The 26,890-nt window shown below is 42.9% G+C and overlaps 14 non-coding genes across 14 annotated transcripts; all 14 read left to right on the forward strand.

Moving 5' to 3' along the window:
• The first annotated feature begins 672 nt into the window (after positions 1 to 672).
• Positions 673 to 754, forward strand: TRNAS-AGA (transfer RNA serine (anticodon AGA)). Its single transcript has one exon. It is a non-coding gene; the product is annotated as a tRNA-Ser (tRNA).
• Positions 755 to 889: 135 nt separating this feature from the next.
• Positions 890 to 971, forward strand: TRNAS-CGA (transfer RNA serine (anticodon CGA)). Its single transcript has one exon. It is a non-coding gene; the product is annotated as a tRNA-Ser (tRNA).
• A 2,512-nt stretch (positions 972 to 3,483) lies between these two features.
• TRNAS-AGA (transfer RNA serine (anticodon AGA)) lies at positions 3,484 to 3,565 on the forward strand. Its single transcript has one exon. It is a non-coding gene; the product is annotated as a tRNA-Ser (tRNA).
• A 135-nt stretch (positions 3,566 to 3,700) lies between these two features.
• TRNAS-CGA (transfer RNA serine (anticodon CGA)) lies at positions 3,701 to 3,782 on the forward strand. The gene has a single exon. It is a non-coding gene; the product is annotated as a tRNA-Ser (tRNA).
• A 2,512-nt stretch (positions 3,783 to 6,294) lies between these two features.
• Positions 6,295 to 6,376, forward strand: TRNAS-AGA (transfer RNA serine (anticodon AGA)). The gene has a single exon. It is a non-coding gene; the product is annotated as a tRNA-Ser (tRNA).
• A 135-nt stretch (positions 6,377 to 6,511) lies between these two features.
• TRNAS-CGA (transfer RNA serine (anticodon CGA)) lies at positions 6,512 to 6,593 on the forward strand. Its single transcript has one exon. It is a non-coding gene; the product is annotated as a tRNA-Ser (tRNA).
• Positions 6,594 to 9,104: 2,511 nt separating this feature from the next.
• Positions 9,105 to 9,186, forward strand: TRNAS-AGA (transfer RNA serine (anticodon AGA)). Its single transcript has one exon. It is a non-coding gene; the product is annotated as a tRNA-Ser (tRNA).
• A 135-nt stretch (positions 9,187 to 9,321) lies between these two features.
• On the forward strand, positions 9,322 to 9,403 carry TRNAS-CGA (transfer RNA serine (anticodon CGA)). Its single transcript has one exon. It is a non-coding gene; the product is annotated as a tRNA-Ser (tRNA).
• A 2,511-nt stretch (positions 9,404 to 11,914) lies between these two features.
• Positions 11,915 to 11,996, forward strand: TRNAS-AGA (transfer RNA serine (anticodon AGA)). The gene has a single exon. It is a non-coding gene; the product is annotated as a tRNA-Ser (tRNA).
• A 135-nt stretch (positions 11,997 to 12,131) lies between these two features.
• Positions 12,132 to 12,213, forward strand: TRNAS-CGA (transfer RNA serine (anticodon CGA)). The gene has a single exon. It is a non-coding gene; the product is annotated as a tRNA-Ser (tRNA).
• Positions 12,214 to 14,724: 2,511 nt separating this feature from the next.
• TRNAS-AGA (transfer RNA serine (anticodon AGA)) lies at positions 14,725 to 14,806 on the forward strand. The gene has a single exon. It is a non-coding gene; the product is annotated as a tRNA-Ser (tRNA).
• A 135-nt stretch (positions 14,807 to 14,941) lies between these two features.
• On the forward strand, positions 14,942 to 15,023 carry TRNAS-CGA (transfer RNA serine (anticodon CGA)). The gene has a single exon. It is a non-coding gene; the product is annotated as a tRNA-Ser (tRNA).
• Positions 15,024 to 24,623: 9,600 nt separating this feature from the next.
• On the forward strand, positions 24,624 to 24,705 carry TRNAS-AGA (transfer RNA serine (anticodon AGA)). The gene has a single exon. It is a non-coding gene; the product is annotated as a tRNA-Ser (tRNA).
• A 135-nt stretch (positions 24,706 to 24,840) lies between these two features.
• Positions 24,841 to 24,922, forward strand: TRNAL-CAA (transfer RNA leucine (anticodon CAA)). The gene has a single exon. It is a non-coding gene; the product is annotated as a tRNA-Leu (tRNA).
• Positions 24,923 to 26,890: the final 1,968 nt, after the last annotated feature.

Below are 26,890 nucleotides of genomic sequence, written 5' to 3' on the forward strand. Positions count from 1 at the left end.
CAATTATGGTCTGTTCTTGGATTGTCTAAATGGGGGTCTCCCTGCACAGGTTAAAATCTTGCCAACTATGGTCTGTTCTTGGATTGTCCCATGAAGATATGACTCTCAGCAGTTATGGTTCCTGTACTGCAAGTGGCTTGTGTTATTGTCATGGACAACATCTTCACTCTTGCTTCAGGTTAGGAATGCCTACAGTACAGAAGTGTCTGCTTTTCTCTAAAGAAGTGGTTTGGATAAGTTGCAAAGCATTTTTGAACCTAAAATGTACACAGAGCACACAGGTGTGGGAAGGTTGGAGCTGTTTTGGAGTACATAGAGCAAAGATGAAGGGATATTAGCCGTCTCCAGGTAGTGGGATGGTTTTGCATCATATAAGCATTTCCTCAGGTTTCCAGACCAGAGTCTTTTCATGCCACAAGCCAAAAGTTTACAACGTATGGTACTATGTTTTTCACAAATACTGAAAAGTTATATTTTTAAAAGTTGAATGTATAATGCCTTTCTGTGGGCATTTGTCAGTCTGTTCTTTAGTCATTCAAACACTATGGAAGACTTGCCTCCACCACAAGATATGTGCTTAGATCTTCACCTTATACTTCGTGTGACTTCAATGGAAGTTTTGCCTACAACTTCTTCAGCTTACAAACAACCTGTCTAGCATCCCCCTAGTAGGTAGTCGTGGCCGAGTGGTTAAGGCGATGGACTAGAAATCCATTGGGGTTTCCCCGCGCAGGTTCAAATCCTGCCGACTACGATCTGCGATCATCATTTTCAATCATGTGTTGATTTTTGAAATTCTCCTGAGTCATTTGGCACAAAGCTCACTCTTACCTCAATTCACAATTCTACTTAACCTTTTCCATGTCGCAAAGGTGGCCTTGAACCATGTGTAGTTGTGGCCGAGTGGTAAAGGCGATGGACTCGAAATCCATTAGGGTCTCCCTGCGCAGGTTCAAATCCTGCCAACTACGGTATGTTCTTGGATAGTTCCATATAGGTCTGACATTATGAATTCGGCAGGCGCATCCTTATGCTACAAATCTTCACTTGCAGCTTTCTCTGCAGCTATGAAAACTAAGACCAGCAGTGACATAACCAAATCTAATGAGACTAGTACTAAAGGCCAGCAGTGTATTGGATGTTCTGACACTGTACATTTACAGCTGTGAAACTGGAGAGCCTAAGCGGAGGAAGTGCAACACAATTTTTCAGGTAGACTTCAAGGAAATAGCTAACATCTTCAGGCTACTTCTTAGGCACATTTTAAGATTTTCCCTATAAAATAGACCTTTCATTTAGATCTACTTTATCGGTCTACATCTAACTTGTTCTTTTTTTATAACCAGTCTGTCTAGCTGGTATTTCCCATGGGTTGTTGGTGGTATCGTGGTGAAAATAGTTGCCTTCCGAACAATAGAAAAGGATTTGATCTCTCCCCAACACGTTTTAAGTTCATTTGTTCCTTTATATATCATTAATGAACAAAAGATCTATTTTACATTAAGGAATAATAACTGTTGTGGGCCTCAACTGATGAGATCCCAGATTTCAAAAAACAGCCCTGACTGCAATATATGCTGACTCTCCAGCACTCTCCCCCCACGATAATCCCATTTCATCACTAGATGTGTCCAATCTCCTGAGTTGAATGATGGTTGGATCGTTGAACAAAGAATATAGAGTACAGCAGCCTTTGAGTATGCGACGTACAACATAGTTCATACAATGGCATGGTCAGGAGTTTAGAAGATGCACCATAGCCTGGAAAAGGAGAAAAACCTGTAGGCGATTGCTAGGTTGATATTATGGGAGCAAGTCCCGCACATTTTTCTCCTTAGTATGGTGGGGAGTATCCCCACCATACAAATTTGCATGCTAAGGGCCCTTTCACACAGGCGATCCAATCGGGTCCACCTGTCAGTTTTTCAGGTGCACCTGATTGAAAGGTCCATGCATTTCTATGCACTGGTGAGTGTAAACGGACTTGTGCCTGTTTACACCTGTCTACCTCTGAGTTCTGGTCAGGCTTGCTAAAAAAAAAAAATGGAGGAGGACTGCATCCTCTTCCATTTGGGTGCATCGGAGGCAGTCGAGTGAAAACAGACAGCGTAGTCCGTTTACTCCCGGCCACCCATAGAGCAAAGCTTGGTCGGTCTGTGTCTGCTCTGCTAAAATTGAGCAGACACAGACCTGTCATCTGCCCCGCTTTGCTCCAGTCATCTTACAGACCCCCTGGTGATGTTATTGAAGCGGCCTGTGTGAAGGGGTCCTTAATGAGACTATTCTTAATTATGCCCCTGCTGCCCCCCGTGGACTCATGATCTGATAACTGGTGGGGCAATATATTCAAGGATCAGCAGAAGAAAGCACAGATCAACAGAGTGAATAAAGCCAAAGCAGGGAGATACTTGCATTGCAAGTCTTCGAATCATAGTCTTCGAAAGAATAGGAGCTTTATACCCTGCTTCCCCACTGGAATTATGCCTTCACTGTTGGTCAGGAGATCACTCCACCCCGACAGTGCAGGCATAAATCTGTGTGCTCAGGCAGGCACCCAGCAGAGGGACATGGTCCATACAAAGGGTGCCAGAATTTTGTTGAAAGATGGTCTGTGTGTCGAGAACAGTAGAGCGTTCGGGGCATTCGGGTGGTAGGCCTGAACTGAAAAAGCAAAGCCTTGCACTTCAAAGTTAGCCTCTTCCATGTGGTCAAGGTAGGCCATATAGACATGATTGTAGTTGTGGCCGAGTGGGTAAGGCGATGGATTTGAAATCTATTGGGGGTCTCCCTGCTCCAGCTTCATAATCCTGCCAATTATGGTCTGTTCTTGGATTGTCTAAATGGGGGTCTCCCTGCACAGGTTAAAATCTTGCCAACTATGGTCTGTTCTTGGATTGTCCCATGAAGATATGACTCTCAGCAGTTATGGTTCCTGTACTGCAAGTGGCTTGTGTTATTGTCATGGACAACATCTTCACTCTTGCTTCAGGTTAGGAATGCCTACAGTACAGAAGTGTCTGCTTTTCTCTAAAGAAGTGGTTTGGATAAGTTGCAAAGCATTTTTGAACCTAAAATGTACACAGAGCACACAGGTGTGGGAAGGTTGGAGCTGTTTTGGAGTACATAGAGCAAAGATGAAGGGATATTAGCCGTCTCCAGGTAGTGGGATGGTTTTGCATCATATAAGCATTTCCTCAGGTTTCCAGACCAGAGTCTTTTCATGCCACAAGCCAAAAGTTTACAACGTATGGTACTATGTTTTTCACAAATACTGAAAAGTTATATTTTTAAAAGTTGAATGTATAATGCCTTTCTGTGGGCATTTGTCAGTCTGTTCTTTAGTCATTCAAACACTATGGAAGACTTGCCTCCACCACAAGATATGTGCTTAGATCTTCACCTTATACTTCGTGTGACTTCAATGGAAGTTTTGCCTACAACTTCTTCAGCTTACAAACAACCTGTCTAGTATCCCCCTAGTAGGTAGTCGTGGCCGAGTGGTTAAGGCGATGGACTAGAAATCCATTGGGGTTTCCCCGCGCAGGTTCAAATCCTGCCGACTACGATCTGCGATCATCATTTTCAATCATGTGTTGATTTTTGAAATTCTCCTGAGTCATTTGGCACAAAGCTCACTCTTACCTCAATTCACAATTCTACTTAACCTTTTCCATGTCGCAAAGGTGGCCTTGAACCATGTGTAGTTGTGGCCGAGTGGTGAAGGCGATGGACTCGAAATCCATTAGGGTCTCCCTGCGCAGGTTCAAATCCTGCCAACTACGGTATGTTCTTGGATAGTTCCATATAGGTCTGACATTATGAATTCGGCAGGCGCATCCTTATGCTACAAATCTTCACTTGCAGCTTTCTCTGCAGCTATGAAAACTAAGACCAGCAGTGACATAACCAAATCTAATGAGACTAGTACTAAAGGCCAGCAGTGTATTGGATGTTCTGACACTGTACATTTACAGCTGTGAAACTGGAGAGCCTAAGCGGAGGAAGTGCAACACAATTTTTCAGGTAGACTTCAAGGAAATAGCTAACATCTTCAGGCTACTTCTTAGGCACATTTTAAGATTTTCCCTATAAAATAGACCTTTCATTTAGATCTACTTTATCGGTCTACATCTAACTTGTTCTTTTTTTATAACCAGTCTGTCTAGCTGGTATTTCCCATGGGTTGTTGGTGGTATCGTGGTGAAAATAGTTGCCTTCCGAACAATAGAAAAGGATTTGATCTCTCCCCAACACGTTTTAAGTTCATTTGTTCCTTTATATATCATTAATGAACAAAAGATCTATTTTACATTAAGGAATAATAACTGTTGTGGGCCTCAACTGATGAGATCCCAGATTTCAAAAAACAGCCCTGACTGCAATATATGCTGACTCTCCAGCACTCTCCCCCCACGATAATCCCATTTCATCACTAGATGTGTCCAATCTCCTGAGTTGAATGATGGTTGGATCGTTGAACAAAGAATATAGAGTACAGCAGCCTTTGAGTATGCGACGTACAACATAGTTCATACAATGGCATGGTCAGGAGTTTAGAAGATGCACCATAGCCTGGAAAAGGAGAAAAACCTGTAGGCGATTGCTAGGTTGATATTATGGGAGCAAGTCCCGCACATTTTTCTCCTTAGTATGGTGGGGAGTATCCCCACCATACAAATTTGCATGCTAAGGGCCCTTTCACACAGGCGATCCAATCGGGTCCACCTGTCAGTTTTTCAGGTGCACCTGATTGAAAGGTCCATGCATTTCTATGCACTGGTGAGTGTAAACGGACTTGTGCCTGTTTACACCTGTCTACCTCTGAGTTCTGGTCAGGCTTGCTAAAAAAAAAAAATGGAGGAGGACTGCATCCTCTTCCATTTGGGTGCATCGGAGGCAGTCGAGTGAAAACAGACAGCGTAGTCCGTTTACTCCCGGCCACCCATAGAGCAAAGCTTGGTCGGTCTGTGTCTGCTCTGCTAAAATTGAGCAGACACAGACCTGTCATCTGCCCCGCTTTGCTCCAGTCATCTTACAGACCCCCTGGTGATGTTATTGAAGCGGCCTGTGTGAAGGGGTCCTTAATGAGACTATTCTTAATTATGCCCCTGCTGCCCCCCGTGGACTCATGATCTGATAACTGGTGGGGCAATATATTCAAGGATCAGCAGAAGAAAGCACAGATCAACAGAGTGAATAAAGCCAAAGCAGGGAGATACTTGCATTGCAAGTCTTCGAATCATAGTCTTCGAAAGAATAGGAGCTTTATACCCTGCTTCCCCACTGGAATTATGCCTTCACTGTTGGTCAGGAGATCACTCCACCCCGACAGTGCAGGCATAAATCTGTGTGCTCAGGCAGGCACCCAGCAGAGGGACATGGTCCATACAAAGGGTGCCAGAATTTTGTTGAAAGATGGTCTGTGTGTCGAGAACAGTAGAGCGTTCGGGGCATTCGGGTGGTAGGCCTGAACTGAAAAAGCAAAGCCTTGCACTTCAAAGTTAGCCTCTTCCATGTGGTCAAGGTAGGCCATATAGACATGATTGTAGTTGTGGCCGAGTGGGTAAGGCGATGGATTTGAAATCTATTGGGGGTCTCCCTGCTCCAGCTTCATAATCCTGCCAATTATGGTCTGTTCTTGGATTGTCTAAATGGGGGTCTCCCTGCACAGGTTAAAATCTTGCCAACTATGGTCTGTTCTTGGATTGTCCCATGAAGATATGACTCTCAGCAGTTATGGTTCCTGTACTGCAAGTGGCTTGTGTTATTGTCATGGACAACATCTTCACTCTTGCTTCAGGTTAGGAATGCCTACAGTACAGAAGTGTCTGCTTTTCTCTAAAGAAGTGGTTTGGATAAGTTGCAAAGCATTTTTGAACCTAAAATGTACACAGAGCACACAGGTGTGGGAAGGTTGGAGCTGTTTTGGAGTACATAGAGCAAAGATGAAGGGATATTAGCCGTCTCCAGGTAGTGGGATGGTTTTGCATCATATAAGCATTTCCTCAGGTTTCCAGACCAGAGTCTTTTCATGCCACAAGCCAAAAGTTTACAACGTATGGTACTATGTTTTTCACAAATACTGAAAAGTTATATTTTTAAAAGTTGAATGTATAATGCCTTTCTGTGGGCATTTGTCAGTCTGTTCTTTAGTCATTCAAACACTATGGAAGACTTGCCTCCACCACAAGATATGTGCTTAGATCTTCACCTTATACTTCGTGTGACTTCAATGGAAGTTTTGCCTACAACTTCTTCAGCTTACAAACAACCTGTCTAGTATCCCCCTAGTAGGTAGTCGTGGCCGAGTGGTTAAGGCGATGGACTAGAAATCCATTGGGGTTTCCCCGCGCAGGTTCAAATCCTGCCGACTACGATCTGCGATCATCATTTTCAATCATGTGTTGATTTTTGAAATTCTCCTGAGTCATTTGGCACAAAGCTCACTCTTACCTCAATTCACAATTCTACTTAACCTTTTCCATGTCGCAAAGGTGGCCTTGAACCATGTGTAGTTGTGGCCGAGTGGTGAAGGCGATGGACTCGAAATCCATTAGGGTCTCCCTGCGCAGGTTCAAATCCTGCCAACTACGGTATGTTCTTGGATAGTTCCATATAGGTCTGACATTATGAATTCGGCAGGCGCATCCTTATGCTACAAATCTTCACTTGCAGCTTTCTCTGCAGCTATGAAAACTAAGACCAGCAGTGACATAACCAAATCTAATGAGACTAGTACTAAAGGCCAGCAGTGTATTGGATGTTCTGACACTGTACATTTACAGCTGTGAAACTGGAGAGCCTAAGCGGAGGAAGTGCAACACAATTTTTCAGGTAGACTTCAAGGAAATAGCTAACATCTTCAGGCTACTTCTTAGGCACATTTTAAGATTTTCCCTATAAAATAGACCTTTCATTTAGATCTACTTTATCGGTCTACATCTAACTTGTTCTTTTTTTATAACCAGTCTGTCTAGCTGGTATTTCCCATGGGTTGTTGGTGGTATCGTGGTGAAAATAGTTGCCTTCCGAACAATAGAAAAGGATTTGATCTCTCCCCAACACGTTTTAAGTTCATTTGTTCCTTTATATATCATTAATGAACAAAAGATCTATTTTACATTAAGGAATAATAACTGTTGTGGGCCTCAACTGATGAGATCCCAGATTTCAAAAAACAGCCCTGACTGCAATATATGCTGACTCTCCAGCACTCTCCCCCCACGATAATCCCATTTCATCACTAGATGTGTCCAATCTCCTGAGTTGAATGATGGTTGGATCGTTGAACAAAGAATATAGAGTACAGCAGCCTTTGAGTATGCGACGTACAACATAGTTCATACAATGGCATGGTCAGGAGTTTAGAAGATGCACCATAGCCTGGAAAAGGAGAAAAACCTGTAGGCGATTGCTAGGTTGATATTATGGGAGCAAGTCCCGCACATTTTTCTCCTTAGTATGGTGGGGAGTATCCCCACCATACAAATTTGCATGCTAAGGGCCCTTTCACACAGGCGATCCAATCGGGTCCACCTGTCAGTTTTTCAGGTGCACCTGATTGAAAGGTCCATGCATTTCTATGCACTGGTGAGTGTAAACGGACTTGTGCCTGTTTACACCTGTCTACCTCTGAGTTCTGGTCAGGCTTGCTAAAAAAAAAAATGGAGGAGGACTGCATCCTCTTCCATTTGGGTGCATCGGAGGCAGTCGAGTGAAAACAGACAGCGTAGTCCGTTTACTCCCGGCCACCCATAGAGCAAAGCTTGGTCGGTCTGTGTCTGCTCTGCTAAAATTGAGCAGACACAGACCTGTCATCTGCCCCGCTTTGCTCCAGTCATCTTACAGACCCCCTGGTGATGTTATTGAAGCGGCCTGTGTGAAGGGGTCCTTAATGAGACTATTCTTAATTATGCCCCTGCTGCCCCCCGTGGACTCATGATCTGATAACTGGTGGGGCAATATATTCAAGGATCAGCAGAAGAAAGCACAGATCAACAGAGTGAATAAAGCCAAAGCAGGGAGATACTTGCATTGCAAGTCTTCGAATCATAGTCTTCGAAAGAATAGGAGCTTTATACCCTGCTTCCCCACTGGAATTATGCCTTCACTGTTGGTCAGGAGATCACTCCACCCCGACAGTGCAGGCATAAATCTGTGTGCTCAGGCAGGCACCCAGCAGAGGGACATGGTCCATACAAAGGGTGCCAGAATTTTGTTGAAAGATGGTCTGTGTGTCGAGAACAGTAGAGCGTTCGGGGCATTCGGGTGGTAGGCCTGAACTGAAAAAGCAAAGCCTTGCACTTCAAAGTTAGCCTCTTCCATGTGGTCAAGGTAGGCCATATAGACATGATTGTAGTTGTGGCCGAGTGGGTAAGGCGATGGATTTGAAATCTATTGGGGGTCTCCCTGCTCCAGCTTCATAATCCTGCCAATTATGGTCTGTTCTTGGATTGTCTAAATGGGGGTCTCCCTGCACAGGTTAAAATCTTGCCAACTATGGTCTGTTCTTGGATTGTCCCATGAAGATATGACTCTCAGCAGTTATGGTTCCTGTACTGCAAGTGGCTTGTGTTATTGTCATGGACAACATCTTCACTCTTGCTTCAGGTTAGGAATGCCTACAGTACAGAAGTGTCTGCTTTTCTCTAAAGAAGTGGTTTGGATAAGTTGCAAAGCATTTTTGAACCTAAAATGTACACAGAGCACACAGGTGTGGGAAGGTTGGAGCTGTTTTGGAGTACATAGAGCAAAGATGAAGGGATATTAGCCGTCTCCAGGTAGTGGGATGGTTTTGCATCATATAAGCATTTCCTCAGGTTTCCAGACCAGAGTCTTTTCATGCCACAAGCCAAAAGTTTACAACGTATGGTACTATGTTTTTCACAAATACTGAAAAGTTATATTTTTAAAAGTTGAATGTATAATGCCTTTCTGTGGGCATTTGTCAGTCTGTTCTTTAGTCATTCAAACACTATGGAAGACTTGCCTCCACCACAAGATATGTGCTTAGATCTTCACCTTATACTTCGTGTGACTTCAATGGAAGTTTTGCCTACAACTTCTTCAGCTTACAAACAACCTGTCTAGTATCCCCCTAGTAGGTAGTCGTGGCCGAGTGGTTAAGGCGATGGACTAGAAATCCATTGGGGTTTCCCCGCGCAGGTTCAAATCCTGCCGACTACGATCTGCGATCATCATTTTCAATCATGTGTTGATTTTTGAAATTCTCCTGAGTCATTTGGCACAAAGCTCACTCTTACCTCAATTCACAATTCTACTTAACCTTTTCCATGTCGCAAAGGTGGCCTTGAACCATGTGTAGTTGTGGCCGAGTGGTAAAGGCGATGGACTCGAAATCCATTAGGGTCTCCCTGCGCAGGTTCAAATCCTGCCAACTACGGTATGTTCTTGGATAGTTCCATATAGGTCTGACATTATGAATTCGGCAGGCGCATCCTTATGCTACAAATCTTCACTTGCAGCTTTCTCTGCAGCTATGAAAACTAAGACCAGCAGTGACATAACCAAATCTAATGAGACTAGTACTAAAGGCCAGCAGTGTATTGGATGTTCTGACACTGTACATTTACAGCTGTGAAACTGGAGAGCCTAAGCGGAGGAAGTGCAACACAATTTTTCAGGTAGACTTCAAGGAAATAGCTAACATCTTCAGGCTACTTCTTAGGCACATTTTAAGATTTTCCCTATAAAATAGACCTTTCATTTAGATCTACTTTATCGGTCTACATCTAACTTGTTCTTTTTTTATAACCAGTCTGTCTAGCTGGTATTTCCCATGGGTTGTTGGTGGTATCGTGGTGAAAATAGTTGCCTTCCGAACAATAGAAAAGGATTTGATCTCTCCCCAACACGTTTTAAGTTCATTTGTTCCTTTATATATCATTAATGAACAAAAGATCTATTTTACATTAAGGAATAATAACTGTTGTGGGCCTCAACTGATGAGATCCCAGATTTCAAAAAACAGCCCTGACTGCAATATATGCTGACTCTCCAGCACTCTCCCCCCACGATAATCCCATTTCATCACTAGATGTGTCCAATCTCCTGAGTTGAATGATGGTTGGATCGTTGAACAAAGAATATAGAGTACAGCAGCCTTTGAGTATGCGACGTACAACATAGTTCATACAATGGCATGGTCAGGAGTTTAGAAGATGCACCATAGCCTGGAAAAGGAGAAAAACCTGTAGGCGATTGCTAGGTTGATATTATGGGAGCAAGTCCCGCACATTTTTCTCCTTAGTATGGTGGGGAGTATCCCCACCATACAAATTTGCATGCTAAGGGCCCTTTCACACAGGCGATCCAATCGGGTCCACCTGTCAGTTTTTCAGGTGCACCTGATTGAAAGGTCCATGCATTTCTATGCACTGGTGAGTGTAAACGGACTTGTGCCTGTTTACACCTGTCTACCTCTGAGTTCTGGTCAGGCTTGCTAAAAAAAAAAATGGAGGAGGACTGCATCCTCTTCCATTTGGGTGCATCGGAGGCAGTCGAGTGAAAACAGACAGCGTAGTCCGTTTACTCCCGGCCACCCATAGAGCAAAGCTTGGTCGGTCTGTGTCTGCTCTGCTAAAATTGAGCAGACACAGACCTGTCATCTGCCCCGCTTTGCTCCAGTCATCTTACAGACCCCCTGGTGATGTTATTGAAGCGGCCTGTGTGAAGGGGTCCTTAATGAGACTATTCTTAATTATGCCCCTGCTGCCCCCCGTGGACTCATGATCTGATAACTGGTGGGGCAATATATTCAAGGATCAGCAGAAGAAAGCACAGATCAACAGAGTGAATAAAGCCAAAGCAGGGAGATACTTGCATTGCAAGTCTTCGAATCATAGTCTTCGAAAGAATAGGAGCTTTATACCCTGCTTCCCCACTGGAATTATGCCTTCACTGTTGGTCAGGAGATCACTCCACCCCGACAGTGCAGGCATAAATCTGTGTGCTCAGGCAGGCACCCAGCAGAGGGACATGGTCCATACAAAGGGTGCCAGAATTTTGTTGAAAGATGGTCTGTGTGTCGAGAACAGTAGAGCGTTCGGGGCATTCGGGTGGTAGGCCTGAACTGAAAAAGCAAAGCCTTGCACTTCAAAGTTAGCCTCTTCCATGTGGTCAAGGTAGGCCATATAGACATGATTGTAGTTGTGGCCGAGTGGGTAAGGCGATGGATTTGAAATCTATTGGGGGTCTCCCTGCTCCAGCTTCATAATCCTGCCAATTATGGTCTGTTCTTGGATTGTCTAAATGGGGGTCTCCCTGCACAGGTTAAAATCTTGCCAACTATGGTCTGTTCTTGGATTGTCCCATGAAGATATGACTCTCAGCAGTTATGGTTCCTGTACTGCAAGTGGCTTGTGTTATTGTCATGGACAACATCTTCACTCTTGCTTCAGGTTAGGAATGCCTACAGTACAGAAGTGTCTGCTTTTCTCTAAAGAAGTGGTTTGGATAAGTTGCAAAGCATTTTTGAACCTAAAATGTACACAGAGCACACAGGTGTGGGAAGGTTGGAGCTGTTTTGGAGTACATAGAGCAAAGATGAAGGGATATTAGCCGTCTCCAGGTAGTGGGATGGTTTTGCATCATATAAGCATTTCCTCAGGTTTCCAGACCAGAGTCTTTTCATGCCACAAGCCAAAAGTTTACAACGTATGGTACTATGTTTTTCACAAATACTGAAAAGTTATATTTTTAAAAGTTGAATGTATAATGCCTTTCTGTGGGCATTTGTCAGTCTGTTCTTTAGTCATTCAAACACTATGGAAGACTTGCCTCCACCACAAGATATGTGCTTAGATCTTCACCTTATACTTCGTGTGACTTCAATGGAAGTTTTGCCTACAACTTCTTCAGCTTACAAACAACCTGTCTAGTATCCCCCTAGTAGGTAGTCGTGGCCGAGTGGTTAAGGCGATGGACTAGAAATCCATTGGGGTTTCCCCGCGCAGGTTCAAATCCTGCCGACTGCGATCTGCGATCATCATTTTCAATCATGTGTTGATTTTTGAAATTCTCCTGAGTCATTTGGCACAAAGCTCACTCTTACCTCAATTCACAATTCTACTTAACCTTTTCCATGTCGCAAAGGTGGCCTTGAACCATGTGTAGTTGTGGCCGAGTGGTAAAGGCGATGGACTCGAAATCCATTAGGGTCTCCCTGCGCAGGTTCAAATCCTGCCAACTACGGTATGTTCTTGGATAGTTCCATATAGGTCTGACATTATGAATTCGGCAGGCGCATCCTTATGCTACAAATCTTCACTTGCAGCTTTCTCTGCAGCTATGAAAACTAAGACCAGCAGTGACATAACCAAATCTAATGAGACTAGTACTAAAGGCCAGCAGTGTATTGGATGTTCTGACACTGTACATTTACAGCTGTGAAACTGGAGAGCCTAAGCGGAGGAAGTGCAACACAATTTTTCAGGTAGACTTCAAGGAAATAGCTAACATCTTCAGGCTACTTCTTAGGCACATTTTAAGATTTTCCCTATAAAATAGACCTTTCATTTAGATCTACTTTATCGGTCTACATCTAACTTGTTCTTTTTTTATAACCAGTCTGTCTAGCTGGTATTTCCCATGGGTTGTTGGTGGTATCGTGGTGAAAATAGTTGCCTTCCGAACAATAGAAAAGGATTTGATCTCTCCCCAACACGTTTTAAGTTCATTTGTTCCTTTATATATCATTAATGAACAAAAGATCTATTTTACATTAAGGAATAATAACTGTTGTGGGCCTCAACTGATGAGATCCCAGATTTCAAAAAACAGCCCTGACTGCAATATATGCTGACTCTCCAGCACTCTCCCCCCACGATAATCCCATTTCATCACTAGATGTGTCCAATCTCCTGAGTTGAATGATGGTTGGATCGTTGAACAAAGAATATAGAGTACAGCAGCCTTTGAGTATGCGACGTACAACATAGTTCATACAATGGCATGGTCAGGAGTTTAGAAGATGCACCATAGCCTGGAAAAGGAGAAAAACCTGTAGGCGATTGCTAGGTTGATATTATGGGAGCAAGTCCCGCACATTTTTCTCCTTAGTATGGTGGGGAGTATCCCCACCATACAAATTTGCATGCTAAGGGCCCTTTCACACAGGCGATCCAATCGGGTCCACCTGTCAGTTTTTCAGGTGCACCTGATTGAAAGGTCCATGCATTTCTATGCACTGGTGAGTGTAAACGGACTTGTGCCTGTTTACACCTGTCTACCTCTGAGTTCTGGTCAGGCTTGCTAAAAAAAAAAATGGAGGAGGACTGCATCCTCTTCCATTTGGGTGCATCGGAGGCAGTCGAGTGAAAACAGACAGCGTAGTCCGTTTACTCCCGGCCACCCATAGAGCAAAGCTTGGTCGGTCTGTGTCTGCTCTGCTAAAATTGAGCAGACACAGACCTGTCATCTGCCCCGCTTTGCTCCAGTCATCTTACAGACCCCCTGGTGATGTTATTGAAGCGGCCTGTGTGAAGGGGTCCTTAATGAGACTATTCTTAATTATGCCCCTGCTGCCCCCCGTGGACTCATGATCTGATAACTGGTGGGGCAATATATTCAAGGATCAGCAGAAGAAAGCACAGATCAACAGAGTGAATAAAGCCAAAGCAGGGAGATACTTGCATTGCAAGTCTTCGAATCATAGTCTTCGAAAGAATAGGAGCTTTATACCCTGCTTCCCCACTGGAATTATGCCTTCACTGTTGGTCAGGAGATCACTCCACCCCGACAGTGCAGGCATAAATCTGTGTGCTCAGGCAGGCACCCAGCAGAGGGACATGGTCCATACAAAGGGTGCCAGAATTTTGTTGAAAGATGGTCTGTGTGTCGAGAACAGTAGAGCGTTCGGGGCATTCGGGTGGTAGGCCTGAACTGAAAAAGCAAAGCCTTGCACTTCAAAGTTAGCCTCTTCCATGTGGTCAAGGTAGGCCATATAGACATGATTGTAGTTGTGGCCGAGTGGGTAAGGCGATGGATTTGAAATCTATTGGGGGTCTCCCTGCTCCAGCTTCATAATCCTGCCAATTATGGTCTGTTCTTGGATTGTCTAAATGGGGGTCTCCCTGCACAGGTTAAAATCTTGCCAACTATGGTCTGTTCTTGGATTGTCCCATGAAGATATGACTCTCAGCAGTTATGGTTCCTGTACTGCAAGTGGCTTGTGTTATTGTCATGGACAACATCTTCACTCTTGCTTCAGGTTAGGAATGCCTACAGTACAGAAGTGTCTGCTTTTCTCTAAAGAAGTGGTTTGGATAAGTTGCAAAGCATTTTTGAACCTAAAATGTACACAGAGCACACAGGTGTGGGAAGGTTGGAGCTGTTTTGGAGTACATAGAGCAAAGATGAAGGGATATTAGCCGTCTCCAGGTAGTGGGATGGTTTTGCATCATATAAGCATTTCCTCAGGTTTCCAGACCAGAGTCTTTTCATGCCACAAGCCAAAAGTTTACAACGTATGGTACTATGTTTTTCACAAATACTGAAAAGTTATATTTTTAAAAGTTGAATGTATAATGCCTTTCTGTGGGCATTTGTCAGTCTGTTCTTTAGTCATTTAAACACTATGGAAGACTTGCCTCCACCACAAGATATGTGCTTAGATCTTCACCTTATACTTCGTGTGACTTCAATGGAAGTTTTGCCTACAACTTCTTCAGCTTACAAACAACCTGTCTAGTATCCCCCTAGTAGGTAGTCGTGGCCGAGTGGTTAAGGCGATGGACTAGAAATCCATTGGGGTTTCCCCGCGCAGGTTCAAATCCTGCCGACTGCGATCTGCGATCATCATTTTCAATCATGTGTTGATTTTTGAAATTCTCCTGAGTCATTTGGCACAAAGCTCACTCTTACCTCAATTCACAATTCTACTTAACCTTTTCCATGTCGCAAAGGTGGCCTTGAACCATGTGTAGTTGTGGCCGAGTGGTAAAGGCGATGGACTCGAAATCCATTAGGGTCTCCCTGCGCAGGTTCAAATCCTGCCAACTACGGTATGTTCTTGGATAGTTCCATATAGGTCTGACATTATGAATTCGGCAGGCGCATCCTTATGCTACAAATCTTCACTTGCAGCTTTCTCTGCAGCTATGAAAACTAAGACCAGCAGTGACATAACCAAATCTAATGAGACTAGTACTAAAGGCCAGCAGTGTATTGGATGTTCTGACACTGTACATTTACAGCTGTGAAACTGGAGAGCCTAAGCGGAGGAAGTGCAACACAATTTTTCAGGTAGACTTCAAGGAAATAGCTAACATCTTCAGGCTACTTCTTAGGCACATTTTAAGATTTTCCCTATAAAATAGACCTTTCATTTAGATCTACTTTATCGGTCTACATCTAACTTGTTCTTTTTTTATAACCAGTCTGTCTAGCTGGTATTTCCCATGGGTTGTTGGTGGTATCGTGGTGAAAATAGTTGCCTTCCGAACAATAGAAAAGGATTTGATCTCTCCCCAACACGTTTTAAGTTCATTTGTTCCTTTATATATCATTAATGAACAAAAGATCTATTTTACATTAAGGAATAATAACTGTTGTGGGCCTCAACTGATGAGATCCCAGATTTCAAAAAACAGCCCTGACTGCAATATATGCTGACTCTCCAGCACTCTCCCCCCACGATAATCCCATTTCATCACTAGATGTGTCCAATCTCCTGAGTTGAATGATGGTTGGATCGTTGAACAAAGAATATAGAGTACAGCAGCCTTTGAGTATGCGACGTACAACATAGTTCATACAATGGCATGGTCAGGAGTTTAGAAGATGCACCTGTTGCCTTATTGGATTATGTGAAATCTCCATTAATCGCTGTAAAATATTGCAATTAGAAATATATTTCAGTTAGAGGGAAATATATTTAAAATACTGAGTGTTGTGTTGGTGTTATTGTAATTAGTTCAACTTCAAAGGTTGGCCTTTTGTTCTCCCTGTTAACATCTTCCCTGGGTAGTAAACAACAGCCTTCTTTGACTCATCCAATCAGGCTGTGCCCAATATACATTTACTAGGTACAGTGACCAATTAGGGAGAATTATATTAGCCACACTACAGAAAGGAGGGGGGGGATATAATGCTTTTGTGACCAAGCTAACTCACTCTTTGGTGTGGGAACAGACAGTAGTCACCATGGGCTGACCTGAAGTTAACAGGTAATCTAATATACTTGTATTTTATACTGTACTGTAAATATGGGTGTTGTGGGTAATTTGTAAATACCATGTAAGCCAGGAGACCTACACTGTACATTGTGTTGTAAATACTGTTGGGTGTGTACTTTGTATAGATTATGTAATTAATAAATGTGTATTGCGGAACGAACTACCTCTTTGTTGTAAGATCTCTCAGATCTAGATATGTATATGTCCATACTACTACAATGATTGAGGTGTATGCACAAAATACAGAACTAGTCAACAAAATGGCGACCACGAAGGGACCTAGTTGGGCCTGACTGCAATTAATTGGATTCAAGGCTTCTCCTTTAAACAAAAAAAAAAAAAAAAAAAAAAATTATGTTTTAAGGTCCTCTGTCTGTGTTTCAAAGTACTTTGTCCAATCTGGGTCCAATCATTTGTCCTTGTCTGTGTATTTCTCCTAAAATACAAAACTCAAAAATTAATAACACCTCACTGTACCTATCTGAGAGGTTCATAATGGACTAAACTAGTAGTGGATGATTGGAACAGACTTCCAGCTGAGATAATGCGTCCATCCACAGTAAGTACAGTCGAAAATGTACAGACACACCCACATATCTGTACTCTGACAAACAAAAAGTTATAGGAAACCTGGTGTGTTTGTAAGTACTTAAAGTTTAAGAAGACAACCTGTAGACATAAAACCTTTACACATATTAACAGCACATGTGTCAATTTGGAAGGAAAAACAAAACACCAGACCTACTGAATCCATAAGATGCCACAAGGTGCAAAGCAATGCATTGTTATGTATTTTCCACGTATTAGAGTGAATGAAACTTCACTCTAAGCCACAGAAAAGGAAAAATTATCAAAACAAAATCCCTACAGTTTCTCAGAGTTATAGGGATGGAGATCTCTTATCTGTGCACAGGTTATTTATTCGCGAATACATATAAACTTGTAAAAAAAAAAGTATTAATTTAAACTGGTACCAGTATTGAGCTCATTACACACGAGAAAAATTAATAAAATAATCATAAACAGTACAAAGCATGCGCATTAGTGTGATCACACTTGTTGGCTATAAAAACAATGGTGAGTATACCCCTACAAAAAAAAAATCTTTCTTTACACATGGACAGTTCATACCCATGCATTCCATCACTCAGACACACACATTCATTTAGATTGAACCCATACATCCTGGATAGAGCTTTGATAAATCGCAAATGAATTGTTATGTGTTTACGCAAACAGGAGAAAGGAAACAAAAAAAAAACAAACAAAAACCAAGAACACCAACCAAAAACAAATACATAAATAAAAAATATATAAAATGAAGCAAGAGTAGGCTTCTGTACTAAACACTACTTGTACCCTATACCTTTGAATATTTATGGCAGTCTTCTGATCCTTTGGGGAAGATAAACACCTGTATTACTAATAACCATGTTTGAATACCTAGCCTAATATACATTACCTTAGGTGTATGTATTTATGTATAAATACATTTATATTGATACACCTGATTAATATGTAAATACTTTTTCATGAGCTCCCTGCACCTGGAAAATATAACTTAGACAAAAGTTATTACCCTTTTCCCTTTCTTTCACACAAAGAAAACAAACACTGCCACATTGTTACATTTACATATTTATATTGGTATATGTTCACTGACATTCACCCTTGGATCTGGTGAAAACAAATGACTAAGATCATAGACATCTGAATGACACATTAGATCTGGTATTTCTTTTGCTTTTTCTACATTGCTTATATTTAAGGTTTGTTCACAGTAAGGTGAAGTCCTAGCAGATAGCATAGATAGGTTGGCCCCCCCTCCAGTATTTTCTGCTTGAATGGAACAGATGGTTTTCTGTGGGACCTTAACAATTTGATCAAAAGATTGTTTTATTTCTTTCAGTTCTTTCCTACACTGTACCACATCTGCATGGCATGCTTCATATTTTACCTTAAGAACATGTTGTGATGTTTCCATTATTTTATTGGTATTTTCCCAATTATGAATATGCGACTTCAGTAGTTCAATCTCATTTTCAAGAGAGGTAATTGTGCTAATTAACTTAACCTCTTTCAAAACTGATTTCCTGTGCTGTAATCTGAGATCACTTTCCATGGAATTTACATTCAAAGGGGAGCATGAGGCTATTTGCCTTTGACTAGTACCTGGGGGGCCATGCCTATAGATCTTATCTTTGGAGGCATTGTAATTGTAATGGTGCCTCTTTCTGTTTGAAAAGGTGGCAAATTCTCCTGTAGTGTGACTTGCTAAACAGGTTTGGTTGTTTGTACTCTGGTGATAAGTCTTTGATTTCACAGAATTAGACCTTCTGGCTACATGAAAAAATTTGTGCATACAGTCCATGATGCATTGATATGAATCTCTAAGGGGATTTATAAAAAATCCACATTTAATTTTAAATTTTGGATGGGCATTAGCTATTAGGAGGGTTTTGTACTCTGGGTCCTCTCTGTGTACGTTTCTCCGTTTGCCTACATAGTAAGCTGACCATAGCCTGTTTGCATAAAGAAGTGGATTCTCATTATTTTCCTGTTTTGTTCTATACGCTGCTTTTAAGCCTAGGTCAAAGGGATATATTATTTTTAGCAATTCATCTACAGTTTCATTGTAATCTGCTCTTCCTTCTTTAACATGGTCTGGTAGGGAAGACCATGTGTCTAAGTTAACTGTTAATAGTAAAACTTTAACCTGATCTCTGGAGTTGGCAACTCCCAGCAATTTACATCGTTGCAAGACATTATCTGCATGAAATGTTATGTGCACTCCTGGCAACAGTTTGCCAATATAGTTAGCTACAAGTAGCACATTTTCTAAAGACTGTCTGTCCTCCCTATCCATCTTTTGTGCTGTGCTCTCAATTCCTGTTGATATGCATACATACAGGAAACAGCTCTCTTTTTTTTTTTTTAAATAGACTGAACCTTCATGCATAGAAACATTGGGCAACAGCTCTTTTCATCTCCTTCTAATGCATCTGGACTCTTCATGTACCAATTCTATATTATATTTAGCTTTTAACAAAAGTTATGTGTTCCTCGTAGGCTCCCTATTAATTACACACTGTAGAACACAGCTATTTCTTATAGCCCATTTCTATATCGAGCACATAGAGCACCCAATGTTCATTTTTTTAGCATTCAAATGAAAAACCCTTTCAAAGTGTGCCTTTTGTAGATATTGCAACCCCTTGAGATATTGCTGAAAGAGACCACCAAATTTTTCTGTCCATTCGCCGGTCGCCACTCTTGACGTTCTAAACGTACATTTATGAATTATTAACCATAAGATATGAGGTTGGTTAAATAAGGATTCTCATAGCCAGAAGTGAAAGCTTAAATATAATAACATTTATTAAAGAAGTGTTAAAAGTCTACCTAATACACAGACAATATCTATAGTCTTAAGGGAGAAAATATTAGGTTATAGTACAAGAAGACAAAGTATAATCATTACAATACAAAGGGTAAACAAACAAGCATGACAAGCAGGTATACCTTTAAGTGCTGGAAGATGTTCTGATAATTACCTATATTATGAATGTTCCGGGGCCCAGGTCAGCTTTCATCTCCCCCACTACTCTCTTTGGAATACCTTCTTATAGGCCCATCTCTCATTGAATTGAATAGGGCCAATATGATTGGTTTATTCTGTTAGCCCTCTATTCCCACCAGGCATATCTCCTAATTTGGGCAACTTCCTCCTGTTGTGGTAACGAGCTGGGGATAAGTTGTTTGAAGAGGGATTAAGGTGAGAGTCATCACCTTCTCTTGAAAGGGGTACTTAACTTATGCATGGCCTTAGCCAGGGCAAAACCTCCTTTCCTGAACAGATGAAAGAAATATTTGTCATCCTCTCAAACACCCCTTTGAAATGGACAAATGGTTGATTAGCATGGACAAAGTACTTTGAAACACAGACAGAGGACCTTAAAACATAATTTTTTTTTTTTTTTTTTTTTTTGTTTAAAGGAGAAGCCTTGAATCCAATTAATTGCAGTCAGGCCCAACTAAATTCTAAAAAGAAAAACATTTAAACATTTTTTTTTTAACAGAGATCCTGCTCTCTGTAATACAAGTTCTTGTGGCCTGATTGACTTACAAACAGATTTGGACTGAGAGTCAATTAATATGTTAATCACCACCGACAGAGGGTGTTGCCTTTTGAATAGCTACAATGTTTGAAGGCAATTTCAATGGTTTTTTTTTGACAGAATACAGATTCAATTTTTTTAATTTGTTACATTTTTTTTTTCTCTCATTTTTATTCTTCTTTTTTCTTAACGGTAACTTTTTTTTTGTTTACAAAAAAAAAACAAAGGGGGGAAGAAAGATTTTTATTATTTTTTTTAATTCCTTTTTTTAATGTTTATTATTTTTCTTTCTTTCCTATAGTACCTCTATTTTTTTTTTTGTTTGGTGATTCTTGAGTTTGGTTTCACCAGGGTGAAATAAATGAATTAATAAATAAAAAAAAGAGGGGAGTAGGGGGAACATTATATGGAGAACATTTAAAATGGTTAGAAATGTTGATATAGAATATTAAAGCTTCCCTATAGCATTTTGGGGATGGACCAAGTTCCATAAGTTTTTCTTCTTCTCTTTCGACATTGGATAATTGTAATAAATGTATGTGATTGTAGCTATAACCAACTATGACAGTAACACCTGGGTGTTAGCAACAGTCATGTGACTATTTTCTTTGTATATGTGACATACAATCCTCTCTACAGTTCTAATATTGGGCAGTCATCATATGTGGTCATTGATCAATTATTTTTTATTTTTTTTTTGTTTATTGGTCAGTTTTCTTTTTTGTGCCATAACCAAGTTCAAAGAGCATTGTGTGAATATCATATAGATATACTGGGACTGGTGAGACTCATAGTGATTGGCAAATAGCAGGGAGTATAGTACAATTGTACTTAAGAGTAATTTAGTTTGATTGTTCCTGAAGCCACTAGTGACTGATGACATCACACTTATCTGTATTCTGAAATCAAGTTATTTTTGTCTGCGTAGGCGACACTGCCTAATCTGCACGGAGAACTCTTAAAGTGATGACCTCTTCCGTAGCCTGCTAAAGGCAGGATTCATACAGTAGCTACACATGGTAGCCAATAACGGAGCTATATGCCCAAAGGTTTGGCACCAGCCAAGGTTGAACTGTACCCAGTTTCAGTAAAAGGAGTTAGTGGTGAGTTGCAATGGCAACTAAACTCCCCGGAACACGTGAAGGGTCATACACGCACACGCAACGTGGTATTCCACAGAAGGTGGGGCAGAGGTACTTGCAGGCATATGACAATGGAGGAAGAAAGATGGGGGGATGAAAATCAGACACCTGGCTGAAGGGCGTAACCATTCAAATTGTTACACATGTCACTGGGAAAGGGGTCTCATTAGTATGTCGCAGTATATCTATGACAATTCTAATCAAAGGTCCTTACGGCTCAGACTTACCAGACAAGCATTCAGTTGAATGCATATGTTTTAAATGTACTTGTGTTTTTCTTTCTCTACCTTTGTCCACATTAATAAAGTATAATCTTAGAAAGCCAGGAAAAGCTGGTCCCCAGGCTATTATTGTATGCTGTATCCAATTGGAATCACCAGTGAAGGCCGTCCCAGAAGCAAGGGCAACAGGACCAGATTCGCCTTATGGACTTTCGTACTGTTATTATCGGACTATTGTTATTATTGGACTGTTGAGAACAAGGATCCTCATGTTGTTGTTTTTTTTTTGTTTTTTTTTCCTTATTGTTTTGGTGCTGTTTCTCATGATTTCTATTTTGGACTTATGACATCCAGAACAAGTGATGACTACCAATACTGGGATCCAGAAGTGTGAACTGTAGAGATGGAGAGTTTAAAAGTTTTTTTTTCTTCTCAAAGAGTTTTATTTCATTTCAGAGGGTAAAGCCGAAAGTGCCAAATATTAAAGGAGATTGCACATAAACCATTATTCTAGGTGTGGCCGAGTCTCATATTTTCAACTGGCCACAAGGGGCCATCTGTTGCCTTATTGGATTATGTGAAATCTCCATTAATCGCTGTAAAATATTGCAATTAGAAATATATTTCAGTTAGAGGGAAATATATTTAAAATACTGAGTGTTGTGTTGGTGTTATTGTAATTAGTTCAACTTCAAAGGTTGGCCTTTTGTTCTCCCTGTTAACATCTTCCCTGGGTAGTAAACAACAGCCTTCTTTGACTCATCCAATCAGGCTGTGCCCAATATACATTTACTAGGTACAGTGACCAATTAGGGAGAATTATATTAGCCACACTACAGAAAGGAGGGGGGGGATATAATGCTTTTGTGACCAAGCTAACTCACTCTTTGGTGTGGGAACAGACAGTAGTCACCATGGGCTGACCTGAAGTTAACAGGTAATCTAATATACTTGTATTTTATACTGTACTGTAAATATGGGTGTTGTGGGTAATTTGTAAATACCATGTAAGCCAGGAGACCTACACTGTACATTGTGTTGTAAATACTGTTGGGTGTGTACTTTGTATAGATTATGTAATTAATAAATGTGTATTGCGGAACGAACTACCTCTTTGTTGTAAGATCTCTCAGATCTAGATATGTATATGTCCATACTACTACAATGATTGAGGTGTATGCACAAAATACAGAACTAGTCAACACACCATAGCCTGGAAAAGGAGAAAAACCTGTAGGCGATTGCTAGGTTGATATTATGGGAGCAAGTCCCGCACATTTTTCTCCTTAGTATGGTGGGGAGTATCCCCACCATACAAATTTGCATGCTAAGGGCCCTTTCACACAGGCGATCCAATCGGGTCCACCTGTCAGTTTTTCAGGTGCACCTGATTGAAAGGTCCATGCATTTCTATGCACTGGTGAGTGTAAACGGACTTGTGCCTGTTTACACCTGTCTACCTCTGAGTTCTGGTCAGGCTTGCTAAAAAAAAAAATGGAGGAGGACTGCATCCTCTTCCATTTGGGTGCATCGGAGGCAGTCGAGTGAAAACAGACAGCGTAGTCCGTTTACTCCCGGCCACCCATAGAGCAAAGCTTGGTCTGTCTGTGTCTGCTCTGCTAAAATTGAGCAGACACAGACCTGTCATCTGCCCCGCTTTGCTCCAGTCATCTTACAGACCCCCTGGTGATGTTATTGAAGCGGCCTGTGTGAAGGGGTCCTTAATGAGACTATTCTTAATTATGCCCCTGCTGCCCCCCGTGGACTCATGATCTGATAACTGGTGGGGCAATATATTCAAGGATCAGCAGAAGAAAGCACAGATCAACAGAGTGAATAAAGCCAAAGCAGGGAGATACTTGCATTGCAAGTCTTCGAATCATAGTCTTCGAAAGAATAGGAGCTTTATACCCTGCTTCCCCACTGGAATTATGCCTTCACTGTTGGTCAGGAGATCACTCCACCCCGACAGTGCAGGCATAAATCTGTGTGCTCAGGCAGGCACCCAGCAGAGGGACATGGTCCATACAAAGGGTGCCAGAATTTTGTTGAAAGATGGTCTGTGTGTCGAGAACAGTAGAGCGTTCGGGGCATTCGGGTGGTAGGCCTGAACTGAAAAAGCAAAGCCTTGCACTTCAAAGTTAGCCTCTTCCATGTGGTCAAGGTAGGCCATATAGACATGATTGTAGTTGTGGCCGAGTGGGTAAGGCGATGGATTTGAAATCTATTGGGGGTCTCCCTGCTCCAGCTTCATAATCCTGCCAATTATGGTCTGTTCTTGGATTGTCTAAATGGGGGTCTCCCTGCACAGGTTAAAATCTTGCCAACTATGGTCTGTTCTTGGATTGTCCCATGAAGATATGACTCTCAGCAGTTATGGTTCCTGTACTGCAAGTGGCTTGTGTTATTGTCATGGACAACATCTTCACTCTTGCTTCAGGTTAGGAATGCCTACAGTACAGAAGTGTCTGCTTTTCTCTAAAGAAGTGGTTTGGATAAGTTGCAAAGCATTTTTGAACCTAAAATGTACACAGAGCACACAGGTGTGGGAAGGTTGGAGCTGTTTTGGAGTACATAGAGCAAAGATGAAGGGATATTAGCCATCTCCAGGTAGTAGAACTTCTAGTGGGATGGTTTTGCATGATATAAGCATTTCCTCAGGTTTCCAGACCAGAGTCTTTTCATGCCACAAGCCAAAAGTTTACAACGTATGGTACTATGTTTTTCACAAATACTGAAAAGTTATATTTTTAAAAATTGAATGTATAATGCCTTTCTGTGGGCATTTGTCAGTCTGTTCTTTTGTCATTCAAACACTATGGAAGACTTGCCTCCACCACAAGATATGTGCTTAGATCTTTACCTTATACTTCGTGTGACTTCAATGGAAGTTTTGCCTACAACTTCTTCAGCTTACAAACAACCTGTCTAGTATCCCCCTAGTAGGTAGTCATGGCCGAGTGGTTAAGGCGATGGACTAGAAATCCATTGGGGTTTCCCCGCGCAGGTTCGAATCCTGCCGACTACAATCTGTGATCATCATTTTCAATCATGTGTTGATTTTTGAAATTCTCCTGAGTCATTTGGCACAAAGCTCACTCTTACCTCAATTCACAATTCTACTTAACCTTTTCCATGTCGCAAAGGTGACTCTGGACCATGTGTAGTTGTGGCCGAGTGGTTAAGGCCATGGACTCAAAATCCATTATGGTCTCCCTGCCCAGGTTCAAATCCTGCCAACTACTGTATGTTCTTGGATAGTTCCACATAGGTCTGACATTATGAATTCAGCAGGCGCATCCTTACGCTACTAATCTTCACTTGCAGCTTTCTCTGCAGCTATGAAAACTAAGACCAGCAGTGACATAACCAAATCTAATGAGACTAGTATTAAAGACCAGCAGTGTATAGAGAGGCCTGGAGCAGGTGGAAGGAAATGAAGCTAGCAGAAGGCTGGCATGACAGGGGGATAAGGGTACAGCAAGGGTTAAACTTGAAGTTGTTTTGGATTTATGGTAAAGGGATTGGGTACAGGTTATGTTGAATGGGGAGGGGTTTAGGTTATTTAGGGGGCAGGAGGTGTCCCGGGCAGCATTGCGGGGAGAGTTACAGAGAGGAAGAAGTTTTGTGTCCCCAGGCTAGAGAGCAATGGCTGACTTAGACAGCTTATTGGCACAGCTGCGAGCTGCTGCAAACACCCATGGCCCTGGATGGCTGCGCAGCCAAGTGGCTAGACTCCTCGGACCTCAGGCTGGAGAGGAGGTGAGGGGACAGGACCTTCCACGCACCCGGAGGTCGCGGCCTCCGGAGCGTTTTTCACCAGAAGCCTCCCCCAGAGCTGCACGCCACACTAGGAGCCCCCTGGAGCGGGACCCATCGGGACCACCGTCGAAACGACACCCGGTTTCTGCCGTGGTGGTTCCCGGACGGAATCCTCGTCATCGGCGGAGCTCAGTGGGCGGGGCGTCGGCAGGACCCAGCGTTTCCCCCCCGCCCGCTCATCGAGGGCAGCGTGAAGTGACGGACGCTACCTGTGTTGTACACGCAGCCAGGGGGAGGTCTCAGCGTGGGAGGATGACGTCAACGGCCGCCGGGCTTTCCCCATCCCCGGCCGGCGGCTCGGAAGTCTGGAGCGATACCCCTTCCAGGAGGAGTGGGAGGCCCAGCAGCCAGGCATCCAGTGCGCATAGGAAGAAGATGGTAACTGCGATGGGAGGAGCCAGCTTCGGGAGGCGGAGCCAGCGCGGTCAGGAGACGGCAGCATCCAGGCCCTTTTCCCCGGGGATGGATGACACGGAGCCCCTGAAGCCCCCGGTGACCGGTCCGAGGGAGAGGTGAGTGGGTCTGAGGAGGAAGAGAGGCAGGAGCATCCGGCGCCATCGGATTCGGGAACAGCGGCGGCGGGGACACCCCCTGGTCGGCCCGGTAAGTCACTTCCTGTGTCCTCTCACACACTGACCAATGCTTTGCAGGGGTTGTTTGGGGCGGCTAATGTGGGGGGGTCTGGGACCACATTGGGTGTGCCGCAATCGGGGGCTATTGGGACGGCCGGTCCCCAGCCAGCGGATTCAGGACCGTTTTCTGGGGGCACGGATGGACAGTTGCAGGCTTTGTTGGGGGGTTTGCGGGAATTGGTCCAGAGGTTCGCGCCAGGTACGGATGGGCAGGCGCCACATACTGCAGTGTGGGTCCCTACATGTGCAGAATCGCCGGGGGTTGGGGCAGTGCCCCCTCCGGCTGCGGGGGGTGTGCCGCCCCCCACGGGGACGGGGCCCCCAGTGGTGTCCGCTCCGGCCACTAGTGGGGTTGCTTCAGGTGACGGGGAAAAAAGGACGGACGTGGTTCGCATTGCGGATGCCGCAAAATGCGAGGTGTACGTTTGCTTTGAAGGGCCGCTTGGGGCACATTTGAAGTCGGAAGTCCGGGAAAAAATAGTGAAAGGGGAGTATGTGGAGATTTTTTCACTTCTGCCCTTGGAGAAGTTTAATCTGGACAGGGTTAAGCCAGATGACAGTAAGAAGGAGGATGAAGAGAAACGGCGGTATAGGTTGATACCGCGCACGTTTGCTAATTGGCTGCAGGCGTTCGCGATTATGGCAAGTGTAATTTGCGAAAAGAACCCTGAACATTGTTCGGCGCTCTTTTGCTACTTGGACGCCATTGGGGAGGCCTACAGGGTATATGGGGGTACAGCGTGGCTCAGGTATGATGAG

The sequence above is a fragment of the Aquarana catesbeiana genome, linkage group LG04 (genome assembly GCF_042186555.1).
Source record: "Aquarana catesbeiana isolate 2022-GZ linkage group LG04, ASM4218655v1, whole genome shotgun sequence".
NCBI classification, from domain to species: Eukaryota; Metazoa; Chordata; class Amphibia; order Anura; family Ranidae; genus Aquarana; species Aquarana catesbeiana.